At 46.6% G+C, this 10,081-nt stretch overlaps 1 protein-coding gene across 5 annotated transcripts in view; it reads right to left on the reverse strand.

Moving 5' to 3' along the window:
- PHC2 (polyhomeotic homolog 2) overlaps positions 1-10,081 on the reverse strand; it is a 114,793-nt gene that overhangs the window by 14,842 nt on the left and 89,870 nt on the right. The window contains exon 1 of one of the 5 annotated variants that reach the window (XM_040468527.1): positions 4,649-4,666. The exons of 3 other annotated variants lie outside the window; for them this stretch is intronic. The gene's annotated coding sequence lies outside the window, so the exon portion shown is untranslated. Of the gene's footprint in view, positions 1-4,631; positions 4,667-10,081 lie in introns of those variants that run through there. One more of the 5 variants, XM_040468517.1, reaches the window with a different exon arrangement.

Consider the following 10,081-nt stretch of genomic DNA (forward strand, 5'->3'; position numbering starts at 1 on the left):
ATATAGAGCTGACTATAGAAGTTAACATTTTATTTTTAGATGGTGGCAATTTACATCTAATTAGAGCCTAGTAAAATATTTCCTGACTTCTCTAATGAACTACAGATTACAGAATCACAAGATTAGAAAGTCTGGTTCATTCCCTTACCAATGCTTGAACCTTCTCTGTAATACTCCCACCACCCAGTGGTTTTGAGGCATCTGTCTGAACAGCTCTGATGGCAAAGGAACGGACTACCTCTGGAGTGGTTTGTTCCCAGTGCGGGCAGTTTGGTTAAAAAGTTCTTCCTTCCTGTGATTTAAAAATCTACCTCCTGTTAATTTCTGCCCACCTTTCTGCTCCTTAAGACCATACAGAAGAAGGCCAATTGCATTTGTATAATGGGCAAAAACACAGGCTTAGACCTGGCTTAGAGACTGGTCTTTATCACTCAAACGAATTAGGGGCAAGTCGTGGTCTCTCTGAGACTAGCTCTCTCACTAGCTGTAAACTAAGGACAGTAACACCACCTACTCTACAGTGTCGGGTGGCTATGAGGACCGCAGGAGATAATCCCCCGACAGAGCAGCACACTAGAAGTGCTCACGAAATGCTCTTGGTGTCAGAAAGCGTATCACTCACGACCACACTCTATCTTCTCTCCTTCAGGCCAAATGCCCTCTGCTTCTTCTATTCCTTCCACGAAAGGCTGCAAGTTCACCATCATCCTAGGTGTTCTCTGTTTACATCCTTTAAAGTCAGGGACCCAGTCAACACCAACAGAAAACTCAAGCGCACTGATCTAGGAGATGGGGTTGGTTAAGATTTTTGTTTTGTTTCTTTGAAACATGGTCACATTCCTGACTGAGAGCACAGGAGGAGGGAGACACAGGACTCCCTTGTTTTGGTTTATAATTCCTCTATGGAAGTACTCCTTTCTCCTTGAAATCTGGGGTCACTCCCACCTCTGGCTCTTTAGATATTCATCACCAAACTGCTTCTGATACCTTGTCTCCTTTTATGGGATCTCTCCATCCTTGCCTGGTTCTTCTCCCTCCCCCACCACTACTCCCTCCCCTCTTGTGTCTCAGAGCAGTGTCTATTAATGTGCACTGGAGCACTGCAAGACAGGGCGGTGCAGGCAGAACTCCTGAGGTCAGGTTCTTCCCTCATGCCAAATACAGTAGTGAACAGATACATTTCAGTAGCTCCGAGTCTCCAGAGCCAATGCTTAACTCTGGGAAGCAAAGACTTCTTGGAATCTCAGTTTTAAAAGAAGGATCTTATTAAGCAGGAGAATAAACAAATAAACGCTTTCACCCTAACGTTAGAAGCTATCACTGCCCATTATAACGGGCAGGTTGCAGAAGAGACAGAAGCCAAGGGACAGAGGGAGGGCAATTTACGAATATACAAAGGTTTGCGACTATTTGCTTGGCAGTCCTCTTGTGGGCCAAGGCCTCCTCATCTGCTTTAGGAACAAAGGAGTCTGGGCTATTTCTGGAATGACCAAACACAATCTCACCCCCTGCCAAGCTCAGCACTCTGAGATTAATTTAATCTGCTTCCCGCTCTCCCAGACTGCTCTGCAGCCTGCTGGAGGGAAAGCAGCTTAATAGTGAAACTTGCAGAAACCTGTCCTGCCGGCCCTGCGGCCAGAAAAAAGATAGAGAGAAAGAAAGACTCTATTTCAGGAATTCTTGCTTTCTCAATTCTCTTGACCAGTCCTGAGGCTGGTGGTGCTGCTGAAGATTTCCACAGGTCTCAAAAGCCATTATACACAACTAGGCACCCAAATCTGAAAGGTGGAGGCCAGGATGCCGTGAGGACGGACAGGCTGCGGGTGGTGGGGGTGGGGGTGGGGGGGTTGGGGGCGGGAGGCAGGCCAGGGAGGGAGAATCTAGTCTTTTAATGAAGCTGCCCACAAAGGGCCAAGTATGCAGATAGGAATGAACAGGACATATGTTCTGGGGCAGTTGTTAACATTATGTAGGTCTCAACCTCTAGGTTGCCTCTCAATTCTGGTCTCATTCATAGGTTCTGGCAGAAATGTGGACCACCCAGCAGCCTGTTTGTGAGATTATCTGCATTGGGGTTCGTCCTTTGTGCTAGGCAGAGCAAGTTTCTTTAGGCAGGGGCTATGTCTTGTTACCTCTGTATCTTCAGAACTAACCCCGTGCCCGCTATAGGAGAGCTACTTAATGTCTGTTAAACTGGATCATCTGGAACCCATGGTCTCAGTCTTCGCCAGTCTCCTCAGTCTCAGACAGGGAACTTGACACCATCTGAGATTTGTAAATTACTTTCCGAGGCTATAATGATTTGAGAGTAGCTAGGCCAGTGCCTCCTACAGGAGCGGCATTTCTGGGTACCTGGTCACGAAGAACAAGAGTTATTCCTTAGCCCATTTCATCCCGTTAGGGTGGGGATTTCTTCAGCAAGAAGGGGCATTAAGTTGCCCTGAAGGCTGGAGTGCTGGATTCCTTGGCCCCTTTGAAACATGGGTGTGGGCTCTAGGCATCTGGAAAGCATGATGACCTCTAGAGGCAGAGCCTGGGAGGCTCCTATAAAAATGGCCCCAGCCTCAGGGCCAGTCACTAGGTGTCTAGAGAGGCTGAGCTCTCCTGCCCACTGAAGACAGAGGTCTGGATGGCCACAGCTATGCGAAATCTGGGTCGTTTTAGAACTAAGTCTGATGTTCTCCACGTGTGCAGATAAAACAAAAATCAGTTATGCTGGAACATGGCTTAGTACTAACAGTTATTATGGGCATATCAGGTGGTCTGGCTATTCATTCTGTGTGCCCCTAAAGCAAGTCCTTGAAGACCTGCTTCAGAGGACATGGAAGGCAAGCGGAGCGTCTCCTGCCCCCCTCAGCGTGGTCCGTGGCTTTCATTTCTATCTTCTCCAGACAGGAGGAGTATTTTAATTTACAAGACTTCTAACTACCCTTGCTTGACTGCAGCAGGAGTAAGACAGAGCTAATGAAGTTAATAAAGAATTTAAGGAAGCAAAGTAGGTGATAACATGGGTCATTTGCCTGCAGCAAATTCTGCTCGACAAATGGCAAAACAAGGTTGCTTATACAACAGAGAGCATTCTCTCCATGCCCCTGGCTCTGAACTCATGCTCACTGTGCCTCAGCTTAGCAGGCCCAATCATGCGGCCAGAATGGGGGACAGCAGGATTCCTGAAGAACCGCTTGCTCTAGAGCGAGCCCGAGTGGAGCGCCTGTGAAGTGAACGCCCAGGGAAACCGTATCCAGGAGGCAGAGAGCAGCTGATCTGGTGGGTAGTAACAAAGCACAGTAAGCTGAGGGCAGCAGAAAACCCCACCAGCCACTCTTACAGTCTCTTTAGTTATTCAGAAAGAAAGAAGTAAAGAAACTGGTGCCATTCTGAAAGTGAGGAAGGTCAGATATTTCATAAACACGTTTTTTGGCATCCCCACCACCGCCCCACGGGGGGGGGGGGGGAGTAGGAAACTGAAGTGGCGGGGAGGGGGGTGGTGACGAGGGAGAAAGGGGTGGGCAGACACAGGTAGATGGGGGGACAAAGGGCAAGGGGGCAAGAGAAGGAGGACGATGGCTCCATCCTGGGACCTCACGAGTCCATCAATTAAAGAGAATCATTTGGTTAACAACCTTTAAAATGTAAACAGACACCTGTGGTCATTCACACCTTGCTGTGAGCCACTCAGGTAAGCAGACAGTTTTCCTCCCAATTTCGGGACAGCAGGCTTGGTGGGAAGGGTGGGAGTGGACAGTGATCCTTCTGGATCATGGGCACTAGATCACACAGGACTGGAGTCTAGCATCTGAATTTTCCAGAAGGGGAAAAGTGTGCATTTCAGAACCAAGGCAAGGGTGGCTGCCTTGTATGTGGAAGACAGTAGCTTCTAAAACATGCACAAAAGGAGCTCTTAGTCACGGGGAAACCGCAGGCCCCTTCCTACCCCGGGGGTCTTCTGAGTATCACAAGGCAGGAGGCACCAATGCCCAATGTTCGTAACTTTTTCAGGGGAAGAGTCACAGGGGGCTCCTGTCACAGGGGGCTCCGGGGCCCCTGGCCAAGCAGTCGCAGGAGGGCGAGGCTCTGGGTCCACGCCTGGACTCCTGCGGGGGAGCCGGCCGGCGGAACGCAAGGGGAGGCTGAGCCGGGTAGCCCCACACCCGCTCTCAGTGACACGGCCGAACGACCTTGCTGAGTCCGGGTTAAGAGGACCGGAGGGCAGACGTGCTCCTCAGACCTGAAGCATCCGGGCTGAGCAGCTCCGGCCCAGGCATCTGCTAGGGAGGGCTCCTCCTCCTCCTCCTCCTCCCTGGCAGCCATTACCATACAGCTGACTTTCACGCTGTCTCTCAGGACACAGGCCGAGAGAGCGGCCCTTCTGACTCACCCACAATCCCCAGCCACAGTGTACATAAGCTGAATTGTAAACAGCTGAATGTTTTCCAAGCTGCCACCCCCGGCGATGAAGGCAGGAATCAATGGAGCGGACAGCCACCCTCCCCCATACAGGTCAGGACAGTGGGAGCAACGGGGGTTTCCGAACAGCTGCAGGGCCGGCTTCCCGGCCCACGGACCCAGCAGACTCGGCAGCAGCACCTGCAGGGCCACGGGGTGACTTCCCACAGGACAGGTCGGCGCACCTGGGAATCGCAGCTACCTCTCGAGGGATCCAAGGCGGAGGCCGAGGGCTCCCAGATACTCTCCCATCACGGCTCCCTGGCGGATGCTAGGACTTCAAAAGACCAAATGTCTGGAACCAGTGGGAGAGGCTGTGCACGCGAGACCTCAAGATCACAGGAGGTGGACGTCAGCATGGCAGAGGAAGACTCTGGCTCTGGGTTCATCCTCTGGCTCCACCTTTGACTACCCGTGAGCTGCGAGCACTTGGTACCTGCTCTGAGCCTCAGTCTCTCCGTCTATAAAAAAGAGGATCACACTGCCTATCTTACAAGGTTACAGTGAATAGAATTTTTATATGTAAGATATGTGGCGCTGATCACATTTAGAAGCTGTGCTACAAGGCAGCTAAGTCTTTAGGATCAGAAAGCCCTTAGGCTTAAATCCTAGTTTGTAATCCTGGACAAATTACTCTAGGCCTTAGTTTCCTTATCCTTAAAATGGGTACTTAGACCTGTCTCACATGGCTGCAGTAAAGATTCAATAAGATAATGCAGGGACAACACACGGATCAGGCAGGACTTGGCCATAGGAGGGCTAACATCACTGAAACCTGAGAGATTAGGAAACCCGCCTTAATCTCTTAATCTCGCTCTCATAGAGCCTGGCTTCGTGTAGCCTCGGGGCAGAGTTATTCTCCCACTGGCCCAAACTCAGGTACCTTTCACTTTCTTCAGACACCCTGGGCTACTCAGGGTGTCAAGTCCTTGTCCTTTTGAGGTCAGGCTTCAGGGAAAAAAGTTACTTCCACTTTGACAATGACTACAACATAACAGAAATGCACTTGCCTTCGGGGCAAACCAAAGGTCTCAATTCACCTTCAACAGTGATTAATCCAAAGGGCGAGACAACCACTATGTTCCCTTTGTACACAGTTCTTTCACTACATTCCCTTTGTACACAGTTCTTTCATAAGGAGTCCCAGGGTATCACAGAGAAGTGCAGAACCCCAGAAACCAGAAAAGATAACTTTGGAGCAACTAAGCTACAAAGGCAGTTTAGCCTGTGGAAAGAAGTTAAAGGCTGAAGGTAAAATTATGGAAGATGGATTTCTTGTTAAATCCAGTTGTTAAAAAAAGACACACCAGCGACTAGAGATATTTAGTGAATTCTCTAATTATTTTCAGGTTGGTAAAAGTAAAGGACATTATGTTGCCTGATATGCTTATTTATTTACCAAGTGCAGGAGCACTAATATTCTTAGATAAATGGGAGAGGGAAGAGGAGGAAGAGGAGGAGGGGAAGAGGAGGAGGAGGAGGAGGAGGAGGAGGAGGAGGGAGACAGAGAGGGGGAAAAAGCTAAGCCTCAGCTGTCTTATCTATATAATGGGATGATGATATTAACTTGCAAACCAATCCTCCCGATCATTTCTGCTCTTGGAAAACATCACTCCGTTCCTAAAACCATTGTCCAAGTCTGCAATCACCTTCCTATCCTACCAATCAGCTGACAGAACAGATTAATACTGACCACTGGAGACCTGAAAATATAGACTTAATCGATTTTTTTAAAAAACAGTATTTGACTGGTATTAACTTTGTTTCCATCTGAAGTGTCATTTGCTTTGACTGTTTTAAACATGTTTTAGTATAGACTGGATTAATATAGATTTGGATTGTATGGATTTAGGTCACATACGGATGGTTTCAAATACGCTCAAGATATCAGTAACTAGGGATAATTATATAGTATTTGAGACATAACAGCCATGCAGCTAGGGCCTTAACAATAACCCCCAGTGGTCATGAGCTCTCATTTTCTTGCCAATAGTCTCGATCTTCAGTGTCAAGCCCGGTCCTCCTAATCTACTGGGGAAGAGCTGGTTAGGACACTCCATCTGACAGTCATCTCTTTTTTTTTTTTTAATTTTTTTTTCAACGTTTATTTATTTTTGGGACAGAGAGAGACAGAGCATGAACGGGGGAAGGGCAGAGAGAGGGAGACACAGAATCGGAAACAGGCTCCAGGCTCTGAGCCATCAGCCCAGAGCCCGACGCGGGGCTCGAACTCACGGACCGCGAGATCGTGACCTGGCTGAAGTCGGACGCTTAACCGACTGCGCCACCCAGGCGCCCCCAGTCATCTCTTTTTAAGAGAAGCTATAATAAATTTCTCTGCTGAGGAGAAAATCATCCAGAAAACAGATATTTGCTTTAAAGGCTGTCCTAATACTAAATGGCAATACTCTTCAACGTCTGAACTTATGTCAGAACTGGCAATCCCTGTTTAATAACAATCCTTTCTCTGGCAATGCAGAAAGAATGTGCTCTTCTTCTAGACTTATCTAAACTAAAAAAAAAAAAAAAAAAAAAAAAAAAAAAAATTATCTGGAAATTGAAAGAAAAGCACATCCTTTTTCACGAACTATAAATAATTTGGAAGGGGAAAGAAAAAAAAAAAACCTGTTAAGTTTACCATGCTGGCTGAGATGATCTTAGGATGAATCACACAACAATGTATTAAATTATGCGTTATGGTTCTTACTACACCTTCTATCTTCAAAAACTAACATTGGTGGGCGCCCGGGTGGTTCAGTCAGTTAAGCACCCGACTTTGGCTCAGGTCATGATCTCACAGTCTGTGAGTTCAAGCCTTGCGTCGGGCTCTGTGCTGTCCGCACAGAGTCTGCCTCCACCTCAGATCATCCATCTTCCTCTCACTCTCTCTCTCTGCCCCTCTCCTGCTCACACTCTCTCTCTCTCAAATATGAATAAACATTAAAAAAATTTTTTAAAAACCCCTAACATTCGTAACTGTATAACTCTTGCTTAACTATAAAACAGCCCATTGCTTGGCTGCGTCTATCATTCTCTACTTTTGTTACCGATGGGACAAAATCCAGAATCTTTAAGGTTTTTGTCTTGGATAAACAAATGGTTGATTAGTTTCCTAACCACTCCTCAAGTGTCATGAAGTTGAATTCAAGGTGGTCTGCCTCTGAGTTTCTCAAATCAGTGGTCTGATGTAGCTAGTAATTCCAAGTGAAATTCTGAAAGAAGTTAGTGCTCAAAATGAAACCTGCATCTATTCGAGAGATGAATAAGTAATCTTAAATAGGCACACTTCTTAGTTTTTTAACATAAAACACAGCAGAATCTTTAAATGGTGACTCACATTATAGTCTGAACCATGCCACAGAAGCTCTTAAAACCTAAAGCTACACACGTTCATACATCCACTTTGAGGGGTAGTCCAGCCATGTTTTCCAACAAACAAGGTGCCAAGTCACTGCAGAGAGAGTCATTTCTGTTACTGGCACAAAGGCCTCAGGAGGGCAGATTGCATAAGGCAGCAGTCCCCAGCCTGCTTTTCCACGGGGGTGGAAAACACAATAGCATCCTCTCTCCAGCCACTTTGGTGACATTCCTCCTGACCACAGAAAGTCATCATCTTCATCTTCCAGTTGCCAAATGGCTCAAAAAAAAGGGAATAAAAGAGAAAATATCATTCATGGAGACTCCTTATTTTCCTTTCCCGACTCTCCTCTCTAGTAGATGTATCTTTTCAGAAGAGAATCTTTTTGAGGGCGGGACCAAGTCTGTCTGGAGATCAAATGACATTGAATAGCTGGGAGAAACTTTAATATAAACTTGGAATGACTCAAAGAAGAGGGGGGGAAATAAAACCCTTGGTAAAAAGCCTACTAGCGTGGGGCAGCACTATCAGAACTCGAACCACCACTGCACTCCCTAGTTTTGTAAATTTAAATTTTATTTTGGCTTACTGATCCAGCAAGGGACTCTGATAGGATGTGGGTGAACTTTATTTGGCAAATGGTTACCAAATGGCTAGCCTGAGGCCCACAGCCCAAAGGAGGGCAGAAACTTAAGAGGATGAGTCTGAGGAGAAGTTCTTGTCTTTCCACATTCACAACAGTAGAAAAAAAAAAAAAAAAAAGACATGAACTCACACGTGGGGGTTCTTAATTCTGAGACAGTCATCATTTCTTTTTTTCTTAAACAAGAAAACCTAGGGAGGGGACAGCCTATGTGAGAGTGTGTAAGACCAGAGAAAGAACAGCTCAAGTTTATAAGACCATCTATCCATGTATTCCTCTTCTCTTAGTTTATTCTCTTTCCCTTGGAAAGATCAGAACTAAAGGATCCCAAGTATCTGAGGCAGGAAATGAGTAAGGCAGGAAGAAGGATGTGGTCTGAAAAAGAGTGGATTCTGGGGCTGAGCCAGAGTGAGTAACAGGCACAGGGTCATAGATGGGGGAGGGGGTCTTGGTGGCAGGAACAGAAGTCTCAGGTTCAATCAGCTTAGACTAGAAAGTCAGTGACAGAGGACTTATGTCTGGAGAAGCAGAACAACAGCTTCCTAAAAGGTTATCCTCTACTGAAAGGCAGAGAAGCAATAGCTGACGAGGCCTACACCCAGGAGAATCATTACAGGGACAGGAGGAAGAAGAGCTGGAGTTTCCTCCTTTCTTTGAGGGAAGTGGAAATAATAGACGTTGAGTGTGCTTGACAAAGGTAAATTAGAAATTATGTCAGGACCTGGAAGAGAACTGGAAAAAGCTGGGCAGTGAGTACATGATGAAATACCAATGTTCCTGAAACATCTATGTGCCACATCTCAGTAAAACAACAGCTTTAAAAAAGGAAAGAAAAAAAAAAAAAGGAGTGACAACAGGAGAGACGGCTCAAGCAAAACACAGTTGGGTAACTGAGAAACCAACTCAAGAACAACAGAAATACAGACCAAGAAACCACCTACTTTCTCAAGATTAAGGTTGGAGGGGAAAAGGCATCTATCCTTCCCAGTGTGTGTAGACAAGCCTAGAAACAGATCTTGGGTGGGCAGGGCTCCCATGATGAAGAGTGCCTGGAAAGGGCAGGTGCCAAAAGAGCACCATTACCCATCTGCTGGACCCTCTGTGAAACAAGCCAGCCCCTGGGAATGAGCCAAACCAGAAACTTTGGTTCCTGCCTTGCAGGGACTGGAATTTAGGGACAGAAACAGTGAGAAACAGTTTATCAGCTGATTCAAAAAGGGTGGGTATTTCCAAATACAGATCCAGATGTTGGGGGCTACGTGGGAAAATCACTTTTATATTCTCCACAGTGCCTAGGGCAAGGCTTTACATGAAGCAGGAGCCTAATAAAAGTGTGTTAATCTGGGTGAAACCAAAACTACTTAGCTGTGCAGGCATCTTAAGATTCCCGACAGAACCTTCTGCCCTATAATCAACACACTTAGTTACTTTCTTCCTATTTTACAGTGGGATGATATGAAACCCTACATCCCCGTGACCTAAACCTAAGCCCTAATCCACAGACACTGCCACAGGTCTGCTGCCCTGTACTGGAATAAAAGATGGGGAGGGCAGGGAGGCAGAAATATAGGTGCAACAAGGAATTTCTTTCCTTCATTAGCCTGTCATTTTCAGACTCACCTAGGAATCCTGGC

This window comes from Herpailurus yagouaroundi, unplaced genomic scaffold (assembly GCF_014898765.1).
Source record: "Herpailurus yagouaroundi ecotype Mexico unplaced genomic scaffold, PumYag 77, whole genome shotgun sequence".
NCBI classification, from domain to species: Eukaryota; Metazoa; Chordata; class Mammalia; order Carnivora; family Felidae; genus Herpailurus; species Herpailurus yagouaroundi.